This window comes from Pteropus medius, unplaced genomic scaffold (assembly GCF_902729225.1).
Source record: "Pteropus medius unplaced genomic scaffold, Ma_sr-lr_union100, whole genome shotgun sequence".
In the NCBI taxonomy this organism is placed as follows: domain Eukaryota; kingdom Metazoa; phylum Chordata; class Mammalia; order Chiroptera; family Pteropodidae; genus Pteropus; species Pteropus medius.
The window spans coordinates 8,153,482-8,166,935 of NW_024340699.1; the positions used below are offsets into that span (position 1 = coordinate 8,153,482).

At 46.0% G+C, this 13,454-nt stretch overlaps 1 protein-coding gene and 1 pseudogene across 6 annotated transcripts in view; one reads left to right on the forward strand and one right to left on the reverse strand.

Annotated features, from left to right (window-relative positions):
- The window catches only part of FBLL1 (fibrillarin like rRNA 2'-O-methyltransferase 1), an 85,041-nt gene that overhangs the window by 59,820 nt on the left and 11,767 nt on the right, over positions 1 to 13,454 (forward strand). The gene's annotated exons all lie outside the window — the stretch shown is intronic.
- LOC120613582 (60S ribosomal protein L13-like) lies at positions 4,093 to 5,524 on the reverse strand (annotated as a pseudogene).

Below are 13,454 nucleotides of genomic sequence, written 5' to 3' on the forward strand. Positions count from 1 at the left end.
AGTTGGTGGTCAAACTGTAGTCATCCTGAAGAACAATTGAGAAGAAGAGGACTACATATGTATTGCCATCAATCTAATCATAATAAGGAACGCATTTTATTAAGTACGGGTACGAAGCTTAAAACGCATCGGCCCAAACTAAATACTAAAAAAATGGTCAAAAATTGTCAGAATTCCTCCTCCTCTTTTTTTGTCAACTTTGGTATTGCAACTTTTTCCACTGCACATCACCAGACAGAAACTAATCCTTTAGTTGGAGGAGCTTCTCCCATGCATATGTCTATAGAGTTCTCAGAGGTCCATCCTCAAAGAAATGGCCAATGTTATTTTTTTATTTTATAGGTATCCTTCATGCCATTTAGCGCCTAAATATTTATTTTTTATTTTATAGTTATCCTTTCGTATTTATGCCTTTATTTATTTATTTTTTATTTTATAGTTATCCTTTCATATTTATGCCTTTATTTATTTATTTTTTATTTTATAGTTATCCTTTCATATTTATGCCTTTATTTATTTATTTAATTTTTTTGTAATTTTTTTTGTATATGGTCAATTGTACAGATCCAACCTGGTGGACTGGTTTTTCCAACATAATTTCCAAGAAAATCTGTCCATTTTTATTTATTATTCCCTAACAAATTTCTGTGTATACCTGGTCCTATTTCTGAGCTCTCAATTCTGCTCCATTATTTGACCCTTAATACCAACCCACTGGACTTATTTATTGCAGTTTGAAATATGCCTTGATGTCTAGTAACACCAATGCCCCTTCTTTGCTTTTCTTTCTAAAAATTTCTTTAGCTATTTGTAGACATAAATTTTACCAGTCATTTATAGGAAATATATTTGCAAAATCTTTTAAAAAGAATATCCATTATTCTGTCTTTTGAACAGTGAATTTCTTTTTATTGGAACTAAAATAAAGTTAATATATATGAATTTTTAAACTCTTAATTTTGTTTACTAAACTTTATTTTTTATTATTTTTTTCCTTTCCTGCATTCCATTAAATGGATTTTTGTTCTGTTGATTTGAAATATATGTATTCTATTTTTAACAAAGTAAGACAAATATTTATAGGTATCTTTCCTAATAATTTCTTAAACTTGTTAATATCACTATCTTCCTCCTGAACAAGACAAACATATTAGCATGCTTTCACTTCTCTTATTTTTTTCTCTCGTCCCCACTTCTCCACATCCTTCTCCCACCCTCCTATTTACAGTTATATTGTCTAGAATTTTAGTTTTGAATTGTTAGGAATTGTTATGGTTAATTTCATGCATCAATTTGGCCAGACCACAGTGCCCAGATATTTGATCAAAAGGCAGTCTGTTTCTGTGAAGGTCTTTTTTTTTTTTTCTTTTAGATAAGATTAACATTTAAATCAGAAGGTTTTAAGTAAAGCAGATTATACTACATAATATGGGTGGGTCTCATCCAATCAGTTAAAGGCATTCAGATAAAATAGATGGAGGTCCCCTGAGGAGGATGGAATGCTACTTCCAGACTGCCTCCAGACTTGAGCTGTAACATCAGCTCCTCCCTGAGTCTTCAGCCTGCTGACCTTCCCTGCAATTTGGACTTGCCAGCTCCCTGGCAACTGCATGAGCCAACTTATTAAAAATCAATCTCTCTCTCTCTCTCTCTCTCTCTCTCTCTCTCTTTCTCTCTGCCACAACTCTGACTTCTAAAAGAATCAGTATATCTTGTCAATTTTTGTACTTTATATACAAGGAATCATACAGTATTTTTTTTTATATCTGTTTTGTCTTACCCTTTTTTGGGTAAGATTCATTTATGTGGTTGTATGTCATTCATTGTAGTATGTTCATTGTTGTGTAGTATAATATTTATTTATAATATTGTAGTATAATATTGTTGTGTAGTATAAGATTCATTTATGTGGTTGTATGTCATTCATTGTAGTATGTTCATTGTTGTGTAGTATAATATCTTGTATAATATTTCATAATATGACATGCTATAATTTATCAATTTTATTTTTGATAAGCATTTGAGTATTTTCTGATTTCTTGTTTTTATTTGCTATTTTGAATAGAGTTACCATAAACATTCTAGTGCATAGCTTTAAATGAGAGAAGGAATGTAATTTCTGGTTCATAAGCTATGCATATTTCAGCTTCAGTCAGTACTGCTCAACAGATCTCCAAAGTAGGTGTGCTACTTTACACCCCATCATCAACATGTGAGAGTTCTAGATGCTCCACATTCTCACCCACACACAATATTTTTCTACCTTTTAATTTTAGCCTTTCCGGTCTGATGGGTTTATATCACATTGTGGGTTTTGTTTGCATTTTCCTAGTGACTAGCAAAACTGAGTGCCTTTTCATATGTTTATCAGAGGTTTGGTTACTTTCTTTCACAAAGAGATCTTTTGTACTTTTTTCTATTGTCTTGTTGATCTCTTTCTAGTTTATTAAGGTGGAAGCTTAGGTTATTGATTGAAGCCTTTTTTTCTGATATAGGTATTTAAAAGTATGCATTTCCCTCTAAACATTGTTTTAGCTACATCCCATAAATTTTGATGTTAAGTTTTTGTTTTCATTCAGTTTAAGATGCTTTCTAATTTCTCTTGTAATTTCTTCTTCGACCCATGGTTATTTAGAGATATGTTGTTTAATTTCTAGATATTTGATGAAGTCTCAGATTTCTATTATTCATTTCTAATTGAATTCCATTAGAGGTTAGAGAACACACTTTGTATGATTTCAAACTTGTTGTATCTATTAAGACTTATTTTATGACACCTTAGAATGAGATTTAAAAAAATTTATCTAAGTTTTAATAGTTGCTATTAGTGTCAATGTTGGCCTGTTCCAACCTCCTACATCCTACCCAGAAGTGGAAGTTCTTTGTCCTATTTTAGTTAACTGTATACTTTGCTATGCTATTTACTTGCCTTCATTTCGCATATGGCTTGCAGCATACCATATAGATGTGTTTCTCTCCTTGCTGGAACACCACCTATACAAAAGTATTTTCAAAGAGGATCTTTGAGTGCTCAAACTGAGACTTTTTATATAGATTAAAATTCTGGGTTTAGTGTTCTTTTCCTTCAAAACTTTTGAAAATATTGTTTCTCTTTATAAAAATATTATTCCTAATGGCCCCAAGTTGGGAACAACCTAAACGTTCATCAGCAGGAGAATAGATAAATAAACTGTGATCTATTCATATGATGGAATTCCATGTAGCAGTGGTTCTAACTAGAGACACTGTTGCCTCCCAAGAGATACTTGGCAATGTCCGGAGATACTTTTTTGGTTATCATATCTTGTTAGGGTTGCAGGGACAGAGGATTGCTACTGGTATCTAGTGGGTAGAGACTAGGGATGCTCCTGAACACCCTGCAATGCATAGGACAGCGTCCACATAGCAAAGAATGACCTGGCCCACAATGTCAGTCGTGCTGAGGTTGAGAAACTGCTCTATATCCATGTGAATAAGTGAAGGGATGCGACCACATGGTGAGTCCCATGATGTTGAGCGAGAAGCCAGATATAAAAGGGTGTATATCGTGTGCTTCTGTTTATATAGAATTTAAAAACAGAAGAAACTAACTCATGGTGTTAGTAGTCAGGATAGGGTTATCTCTGGAGGGCAAGGACCAGGAAGACTTGTTGGGTGGTGCTCACTTCTCTTCTATCTGAAGATCAGCTGTGCTTTACAACTGGTGCATATATTTATTCACTATATATATTAGCTGAATAAACATTTACAAAATTCCATTGTCTGATTTTAAGAGATGATTGATCTATTCTTCATTGGAAGCATTTACATTTTCTCCTTGTTTTTGATACTCTGAACTATTCATTCTTGTCTATCACTCTGTAAAATCTTCTAAGATCTTGTTTCTTTTTAATTTGGGGGAAAATTTTAGTTATTCTTTTTTCAAATATTTTCTTACCTATCCTTATTTTTTTTCTCTTCTGAGATTTTTATTATATAAATGCTGACAATTCTACTCTGTATCTTTCAACTTCTCTCTTGTACTTCATACTTCTTTAACCTCTTATCAGTTGTTGCCTGGGTGATTATCTTGACTGGAACTTCTGGTCCAATTTATTTGTTTATTTTTATCACACGTTGCCAACAGCACTTTATTTTTATTTTTTCAACATCCTGTTCTGCAGCTTCCTTGGCCCTTTTTGTCTGGATGGCACAGAGCCGGGCATGGGCACAGGCCAAGAGAAGACTAGCAAATGCCTTGAAGTTCTCCTCTGTGATGACCCTGGCTTTCTCCTTCTTGTCGGCATTGCCTTGGGCATGATTGCCTCTGTCAGCTGGGTAGCCAGTTTGAGTTCTTCAGCAGACCTGTCTCCTTGCTTGGTGGCCGAAGGCTTCCTGGGGAAGCGGATGAGCTTGGGGAGGTACTCTGTCAGGCGCTGCCCGGTCCCCTGCAGGGACTCTGTGCACTTGTGCCACTGCCTCGATCCAGGGGTCCAGGCCACCTTCTCATGGTTGCCGGCCACCCTCAGCTCCCCCAAGCTAAATCCCCTGCCGGCTTGCACTTCTGTGCGGTAGCCCAGGCGGGGCATTTCACTGTGGGCGGGGTGGGCCTAGATGCAGGGCGATGCAGCGCGCTTCGGTTTGCCAGGCCTTGCATCTGCGGATCTTCCACTCCGCCTGGTTAAACCACGTGGCTGCCCATGGCTGCCAGTCCTTTTGGGAATGGGCCTTGGAGGAGTGGGCCTCGGGGAATGGGCCTTTTTGCCTGGATGCCTTGGCTGCTGCCTCCCAGCCTTCTCTTCTCCCAGGGAGAACGGCCACTGGAAACGTCACTCATTCACTCTTCAGATTTAATCCTCCTTCTCTTCAACCATCTATAATTTCTTTTTTTTTTTTTTTTTAACATTTTTTCATAATATTTTCAACCCAGTGTTGTTTATTGTTTTTATTGTTTTTCAGAATGTGTCTGTTCTTGAATTGTTTCATAAACTCTGAACATCTATGTTTTTGGAGATATTTGTTGTGCTGCTTTGGCTGGTTGTCTGCTGCGGCCCGTCAGCTGTACTTTATCTGATAGCCATTGTCCACCCTTTTGACTTTTTTTTGCGCTGTTGTCCCCCTTCAGTCATTTTACTTTGCGAGCTCTTTCATACGCCCTAACCTTCCCCTGGGGGGCGCATCACCTTGGCTGAGGACGTGTGTCCAGGGGGAGAGCCGAAAGGCCTGGCCCTGGCCTGTGCTCTAGCAAGCCTGAGAGTGTGAGTCTGTGCCTGGAGGTGACACGTCAGGGTGCATGTTCTGGCCTTACAGCCCGGGGCCGACCGCTGCTTATTTCCCTGTCCTTAACCTGGCTGTATCCTAGGCTCTTTCCAAGCCATCTGTTTTGGCCGAGGTCCCCTCATCCTCAGGATACCGAGCAGGAAGGACTTCTCCGAGCCAGGCTGCCTGTGCCAGGCTGTTCTCTGCTCCTCAGCCCGGCCTGTGTCCTCACGCTGGTGTTCTGCCCTAAAGCGCTGGCTGGCAGAGACATCACCCCTTGCCCCATGGCAATGTGGGAAAGATAAAAGAGTGGCTCTAAGATCCCCTTCAGAATCTGTCACCTGGTTGGCACTTGGCCACCTCTTATTTCCTAAGCTGTTTTCTCTCTACGTTGGGACCCACCGCCTTCTGGCTTTCCAGGGTGAATCCTCACAGTTTTGGCATGATTTCCTCAGATTCATCAACCTCCCTACGACCCTCACGGGGGTCGGATTTGTGGAGGGGGAGCCAGCAGCCCTGTTACTTTATCATCTTCTGGAAACCGGAAATGGTAATGAGTGTGGGCTTCAAAAACAGCCTTTTAACAACCATGTGACCTTGGGTTAGTTCCTTAAGTTTGCGCGCCTATGAAATATAGCTCATAATGGTACACGCTTCAGAGAATTGTCGTGGGCCGGCACAGCACTGGCACATGGCAGCTGTTAATAAATACTTGTTGTTGTTGTTATTATGACGTGGTCTGGGCCGTCATGAGTGGGGGCTCATGTTGGTGGTTGGAATTGTAGATCTGAGTATCATCTCCCTAGGAGAGCGAACAGAGTAAGGAATGAAGGAGGCTTAGGAAGTGGCCCTAGCATTTCAAAGGTAGGGCCACAGAGGCCAAGGGAAAGGAGAGCCTCACTGAAAGGGCTGGGAGTACCCTCAAGAGAAGCCATCTTGTTTTCAGCCCGTCGGATTTTGCGCTTAGATGCTCCCTGGTGAACTTAGATCAGTTTTAGTGGAGAGGAGGGCACAGAAGCCAGATTGCAGCCAGTTGAGAAATACATAGGAGGTTTAAGAAGTAGAGACAGATTTAGATGTTTTCTCCAAAATGTCTGGCTGTGAAGAGGAGGGGAGAGATTACAGCAATTCCTGGCAGAAGTATCCAGTCGGAAGAAAGGCGGGCGGTTTGTTTCTTGTGGAGAAAGAGCCAGTTCCGTCTCTCGCATCCCGTGCTCCCTCTTCCCTTCTCTGCCACCCTTTCCCTCCTCCTGCTTTTCATCCATACGTTTAACTTTGCATTGTTCTGAAAATGCGCCTTAGGTGACTAGGGAGGTCCAGAAGAGAGAGACAGACCGAAGCTACTCCATGAGAGAGGGAATAAAGGGTAAACGGGACTTCCGCCCACAATGAGGGGAAATGGGGTCCAGAGCCCGGGGGGAGGGGGACAGGAATCCGTGGATGTCAGCGTAGGTTCATTCTTTGAGTGAGGGGAAAGATAGAGGAGGGGAGGCAGGGCATGCAATCACAGTTCCTTCCACTGTATTCAGTTTGGTTTATTAAGAATGTCAGTAGACTTGAAATAGCATGTCACCTTTCCCAGAGGCAGATGATATTCTCTCGTAGAGCTCTGTGCAAATGAGGTAAAGTGAGGTGTGCGGAAGGCCTTTGTGGGCCGTGAGCCATGCAGTGCCAGCTGGGGAAAAGCATCCATCGAAAATAGCCAGTTTGGCCTGATTATTGGCTCAAATGATGCCAAGACTCATTGACACGGCTTAGACCCAATGATGACCCGGGGAGGGGGTTACCCAGGCACAGAGGTCATGGCCTGACACTCCCTTTTGGAAGTGATTTTACTGCAGGACTGTAATGAGGTGCCCCCAGGTTAGAAATGAGGGTATCAGGCTGCTTCCCATAGGCCAGCAGTAAAATGAACACATAGAAGGGGGTGGGGATGGGGGTGGCGAATGGACCCCAGGCCTGCAGAACTTCACCCTGTGTGGGACAAATATCTTAACAGGTCGACACGCGACAGGGTATTTTGGGCCCGGATGATATTCGTGGAAGTAACATCTCTACTATTCGGGTCTCTTATACTGTTTACACGCACGCACGCACGCATGCACACACGCATGCACACACGTATGCACGCACGCACGCACGCACGCGGTAGAATTTATCTACTATATGCAGCTGTGCAAAGAGAGAAAGGGAGAGAGGTGTGGGGAGGTGTGGCGCATTCTTGTTTCCTACTATTCTGCTTCTCTCGCTGGTGAGGACCCACAGCTGAGAACACAGGGTGTTAAGAGCCCTCAGTTTCTAAGAGCCTCGAGGTGCTAGACCAGCTATGCAGAACATGCCAAATGGGGATCGAAAAACCTGGTCCCGCTGTGACTTTGCGAGTATGGGCAAGGCAGGTGGGTGACGAGGAGGGGGCCACCCAGAGCATCAGAGCAGGAATTTAGCTGAGATGTGTTGTGTGTTTTCCTCCCCTGCCCATGCATATTTTGAGTGAAGTGAGGGGGGGCCCCTGAGAAGCACTGAGAGAACGTGACAAGTCCAGGGGCAGTCTGGGATGTGGCCACCTCCTTCCTAACGCTGAAGTCAGGATGAGGGTCATAGAGCCTCCCTGGATAGACAAGGCCAGCTGGTGAGAGACCCAAAGGATGCTGTCCTTGGGGTCGGGCACAGGGTGGCGGCAGCAGTGACTGGGGTGGCTGACACGGTGTGTGCGTGTGTGCGCGAACCTCAGTGGGCACGGCGATGTGGGCTGAAGGGGGGGACTGAGTCTCAGCAGCTCCTTCAGAGAGCTCCGGCGTGGATGGGCCTCAGCGCTTCCTGCTCTTCTGCCTCCGGAATCCTCTGGGGGTGATTAGAAGGCAATATGGTGCCCAGAGCCGAGGCGTATCAGCAGCTTCTCCTCATCTTGCGACACCCGTGTGGAAATACAGAGTGGTTGTTGGGCCACCCTCCACTCCCCTGGAGTCTCCAGATTTCCTGCTCCCATCACCGGTTCTCCAATCTGTTATTCCTGGCAACAGAGCGAGTGCCCCAAGCTGCCCAGTGCTGGTGCTGCGGCTGCGAGGTCCACAGTCAGAACCCCTGGCTGAGCTGAAGCCTTGCTTCAGTCCTTACTGAAGATGGGGGGAAAGTCAGAAGCTAGCACACTTCCAACAGAGGGTGCGGAATGGCGGGACCACCCAGAGAGCAGACTGCTTAGTCGAGGTTTCTCCGCTCTGGAGGATTTCACGGAGCCCATGGGCATTAGCACATGTCATGGATCAGGCCCCCCTCTCTAGCCAGCATCTCACATCAAGATGGGATGCGTCACATGATTGAGGCTTTTGTTCAGAAAGGGCTGGACCTTCTGTCCACAGACCTGCTAAGCCTGGCTTTACCGCTTACCAGCTGCGGGACTTTGGGGGTGTGTGTCTCTCCCCGTCTCCGAGCCTCACTTTCTTCGTCCTTGGAGACGATCCTCTCTCCTCACGGGTTGTGGTAGGAACGGGATGAGAGACACGTGCAGAGGGACGTGCACAACGTCCGGGAAAGAAAAGGACAGAGACACACAAATTGCTTTCTTTCCGTCAGCTCTTCCTAGACCCCAGTCTCTGATAGTATTCGTGGGGTGACCACTGCTCGTTGGCAAGAGGGAGGGAAGGTTTCTCTCCCCCACCCTCGTAATGTTGCTGTGATGATGGACAGATCACACTGGGTACCTGTCAGCCAGCCACTCTCAGCGGGGAATGGGTGGGGTGGGCCCCAGGTGGGGTGCCAGGTCTGGTGCAGGGTGAGAGCTCAATGCAGGGGTCCGAGTGAAGCCCCACAGCCTGAAAGAAAGATCTGGCTCGAGGCCCTCTCCCCCAGGGCCCATCCCCAAACATGGGGCCTCCTCGCCTGACCCCCAGCTCCAGTCTTACGCTTGAGCCCATCTCCCACGCTTTCTGAAGCACCAGCCTGTTCCTGTCACTCCTCTTCTTAAAACCTTCAGTGGCTCCCTATCGTTTAGAACTGTGTTTTTCCAATAATGGATTCTGACCTTTAGTGGATCATGAAATCAATTTAGTGAGTTGTAACCAGTATTAAAAACAAAACAAAACAAAAAAAACTCGAATAGACTAAATTTGAGCCTCAATCATAGGTAAGTGTTGTTTTGCAAAACACTTATTTCAGATTGTTTTCAAAGTAAGCATGTTCCTAAGTGGGGATTTGAGCCTCCCACATTTAACATGTTATTTAGGACAGTTTTGACGTTTATAATTTTTAACAACTTTGTGTTGAGATAAACATCCATTCAGTAAAGTGCCAGTCACGTGTGATGCGTTTTTATATATGCAAACTCTCATTTACCTGCCATCCAGGTCAAGATATAAAACATATCCGGACCCCAGAGGTACTCTGAGCACCTTCCTAGTCAAACCTCGCCACCCCCACCCCCACCCAAGAGATAATCACTCTTCTGACTACTGTAGTTATCAGTTAGTTTTGCTTGTTCTTGAATTAAATAGAATCAGAAAATATCAACTGTTTTGGAGTTTGGCTTCTTTAGCTCAACATTATGTCTGCGAGATACTTCCATGACATCACAGGAGCTGTAGTTCGTCCGTTTCCTGTTGTAGGCCATTGTGTGAGCACACCACAGTTTAATTACCCATTCTTCCCATAGGTGGACGTTTGGGTGGCTTCCAGTTCTCAGCTGCAGTGAGCAAAGGTCCTCTGACTATTCTGTGCATGTCTTCATGTCTTTTTTGGACATATCCACTCATTTCTTTTGGCCGTAGTAACAGGGGTAAGATGCTTGGGTTACAGGACAGATGTTTGATAACTTAATTAAAATGGCCAAATAGCTTATTAAAGTAGTTACATTTGAGACTTACATGTACATATGTCTGCACATGTATGATCTGTGTGTGTGTGCGTGTGTGTGTGTGTGTGTAGTTCAGGTTTCCATGTAAATGATTTTATTATCGTGGGTCTTAGTAAAAGAAAAGAAAAAAAGACATTGGAAGCTACTCAGCGGAGAAAGTCAGACTCCTTGGCATGACTTACAAAGCGGGGCATGATCTGCTTTCCTCCCCTACTGCCCGTCTCCCACCCACTCTCTCCCCCGCTGCCCTGAGAAGTCTTCTTCCTCTCTTTGTTTATGGACTCCTGCTTGTCCCTGAGTGTTCGTCTCGGATTTTCGTTTTTCCAGGACGTCCTCCCTGATCACCCCTGTCTCCTGTCCCCTCCTGTGCCTCCCTCTGTCATAATGCTTAGTCGGCGCCTTACATTCCGTCTCCCAATCTGTCCCCTTACACACGAGCTCCTCGAGGGAAAAGCTGTGATCACCTTTAGAGTCTAGGGCGAAGGTTGGTTCTTTTTAATCCCACCTCCACTATCCCTTCTTTTGGGAGCAGCCTTTCGTTGAATCCAGGGAGGCACCTTTCCTGCCCTCTCGGTCCGGGGAGCTCGATGCGGTCCCAGCCGCCTGGTATCCGAGAGGTGCCTCATGGTCCCGGCCTCGGTCTCAGCGTGTCCTGAGCTTGGTCACCTCGGGGGGATATGGGCCTGCTGTCTTGGTCGTCTCCGACCCCTGTCCACCCTGCGCTCACTGGCCGTGAAGCGCTTTCCGTTTGCTTTCACAGCCGCCCTGTGAGGCGGGGCTGCAGTCACGTGCTGCGAAATCGTGTTTCGATTTAAGGTTTCATTCTCAGTCCTGCCACTTACTGCTGCGGGAGCTCACACAAGATGCTCCGCTGTATTCTTATTTGCGACACGGGAACGATAATACTGTTTCCATAGGTTTTTTGGGGGCGGGACTAATAACGCGCTAGCACCAGATCTGGCACACTGTTAGGCTTTAAGCAAAGGTCGTGGGGCGCGTTGACACGCGTCCGTTTGACAGTGCTCTCGAGGCTCTTCTGTAGCAATAGTTCAGTTTTTCCTCCTGCAAGTATCCTCACCCCCAGCCGCGGTCGAAAGACCGTGCTGTCTTTCTAAAGCACTCAATTCAGTGCAACGAGGTGATGCCGTTGAGGAGGCAGTTCCTGTGTTTTAGAGTCACAGGTGGATTTGAATCCCACTCCAGAGGCTGCGCCTAGGTTTGGGGAGCCCCGGAGTAGAGGAGCCCTGTGCCCAGTTGGCAGGCGGGATGTGGGAAAGGGGCGCAGACCCAGAGATGTCCGTGCGCCACCGCACGGCATGAGAGTGGACTCGGCTGCTGTGTGCTGTGGGGGAGGAAGGAGCGTCCTTCTGTCCTTTTAGGGCTGGCTGGTTTCTGGGACAGATTAACCAGAGAAAATAAACACAGTGAACTGCGTTATAGTATGGGAACCCCACCTACCTGAGAGAGTCCGAGACCCCACAACACACGTGAGAGGTTCAGACAGGAAGGGGAGATGAGGCAGATGTGGCCTCTGGGCCAGGCGTGAGCCTGGAGGCTTCCGGTGGAGACAGCTCATTCAGAGGAGCAGCTGGTCCGCAAATGGAAATTTGCCCGAGAGGTCGCAAAAGGTTATTTCTGGTGATGACTCTTATTGTGGGCGAGGCCCCTAATTTAAATTCTTTCAGAGAGAGGCAAGAGTTTCTTGTGAGCCCATAGGGTCTTCATTGCCTTCAGCTCAAAATAATCCACATGCCAAAGCGGCACATCTTGGGGGGGCCTGTTCTGCACCCCATCAACACCGTGTCCGAGTCAGCCTTGGAGAGCCCCCAACGCCCTGTGTGAGTGTGTGTGTGTGTAGTGGGGCACGGGCAACAGAATGACTTTGGTATGTCTGAGAGTAGCAGGCAAGGGGCTGGACATGAGGCTTAGCTCTTCCTCATTTCTTATGGTCCCAGCATGGCACAAGCCCATGACAGCCACGGGGACGGAGAAGTGGCATGGAAAATCTGCAGGCCTGGAGAAGACTTCCTGGATAGATAGGGCAGAAGTAGCCAGGACAGCTGTCCAGGGGCCCAGATGAGTGTGACACCTTTGCAGCTTGCAGGAGCACATGGGGATGGCAAGGGGCAGCCGCCTTCGTAGGACAGGAGACACCTAGAGTTTCGGTTCCATCCTGGAGAAGGGGAGTGGCCGATGCCGAACTGAATGAGGTGAAGCTTTTTGCTATGTAGTGGGATTGGAGTTCAAAACAGGAATTCAATTCAATTCAGAAAAGGCAATTGTACATTTTTAGCACTTCTGAATAAGTGCTAAATCCTAAATTAAAAAAAAATTCTAAATTAAAAAAAATTCTAAATTAAAAAAAAATTCTTTTTCCCCACTTTGCTTTATTTCACTCTATTTCATTTTAAGCTCCTGAGATAGGGTCACTGTCTTTAAAAATATCATCAGAGAAAAGAGCCCACGGTTGAGCTGACGCATTGAAGAGGCAGAACTTTCTAGCTTGAGGGGGCCAACCAGCTGGCGGAGGGTGCAGTTCCTCAGCTGGGACCCCTGGGCACAGGGCAGTGCCTGGCGCTGGGAAGGGCAGGGTTAACCTGGACCCGCCCCCCACGCCCTGGAAGCGGCCCCTGTGAAGTGCCTCCCCGCAGGGCTTCCTTCCGCATCCCTCTCCCCTGACCCCTTGTTCCTTCCCTTTTTCACTGAGGTAAAATTCACCTAAAGTTAACCACTTGAAAGCATGCAATTCATCGTCCTTTAGTACCGTCACGCTGTTGTGCAACCACCACCTCCATCTAGTTCCAAAACGTTTTCGTCACCCTGAAAAGGGACTCGCTAACCGTTAAGCAGTCACGCCCCACCTCTCCTCCCCCAGGACCCCGGCGGCCCCCATCCGCTCTGGCTCTGTGGGGTGACTGACTTCTCCACACATTTCACGTAAGTGGAATCACGTGCTCTGTGACCTTTGTGTCTGGCTTCTTCCCTCGTCCCTTTTGTGCTTTTCAGTTCTGCCTCCCCCCACCCCAAGCTTCTTCGGGGCCCACCCAAGTAGTCCCCCAGGCATTTTCAAACTGCATTTTCCAGGAGTTAGGCCAAAGGAAGAAAGGAAAGTCAGAGGGTGAGGGGGTGGCCGGAGGATGCGTGTGGGGGAGGGAGTGGGAATTAAATCAATTTAGGAAAAAAGACACCCAGCAGTTTCTGATCAGCTGAATTTAGTTTTGTCTACGTAAGAAACGTCCAAACCTGTAGAGAACTTTTATGAGTTTATTTGAGCCCAAACCGAAAACATTTGCCAGGGAGCAAGATCTCAAATGCTCCAGAGTATATTCTTTTATGCATGTGAAATTAAGGAGGAGACAGAAGATGACAG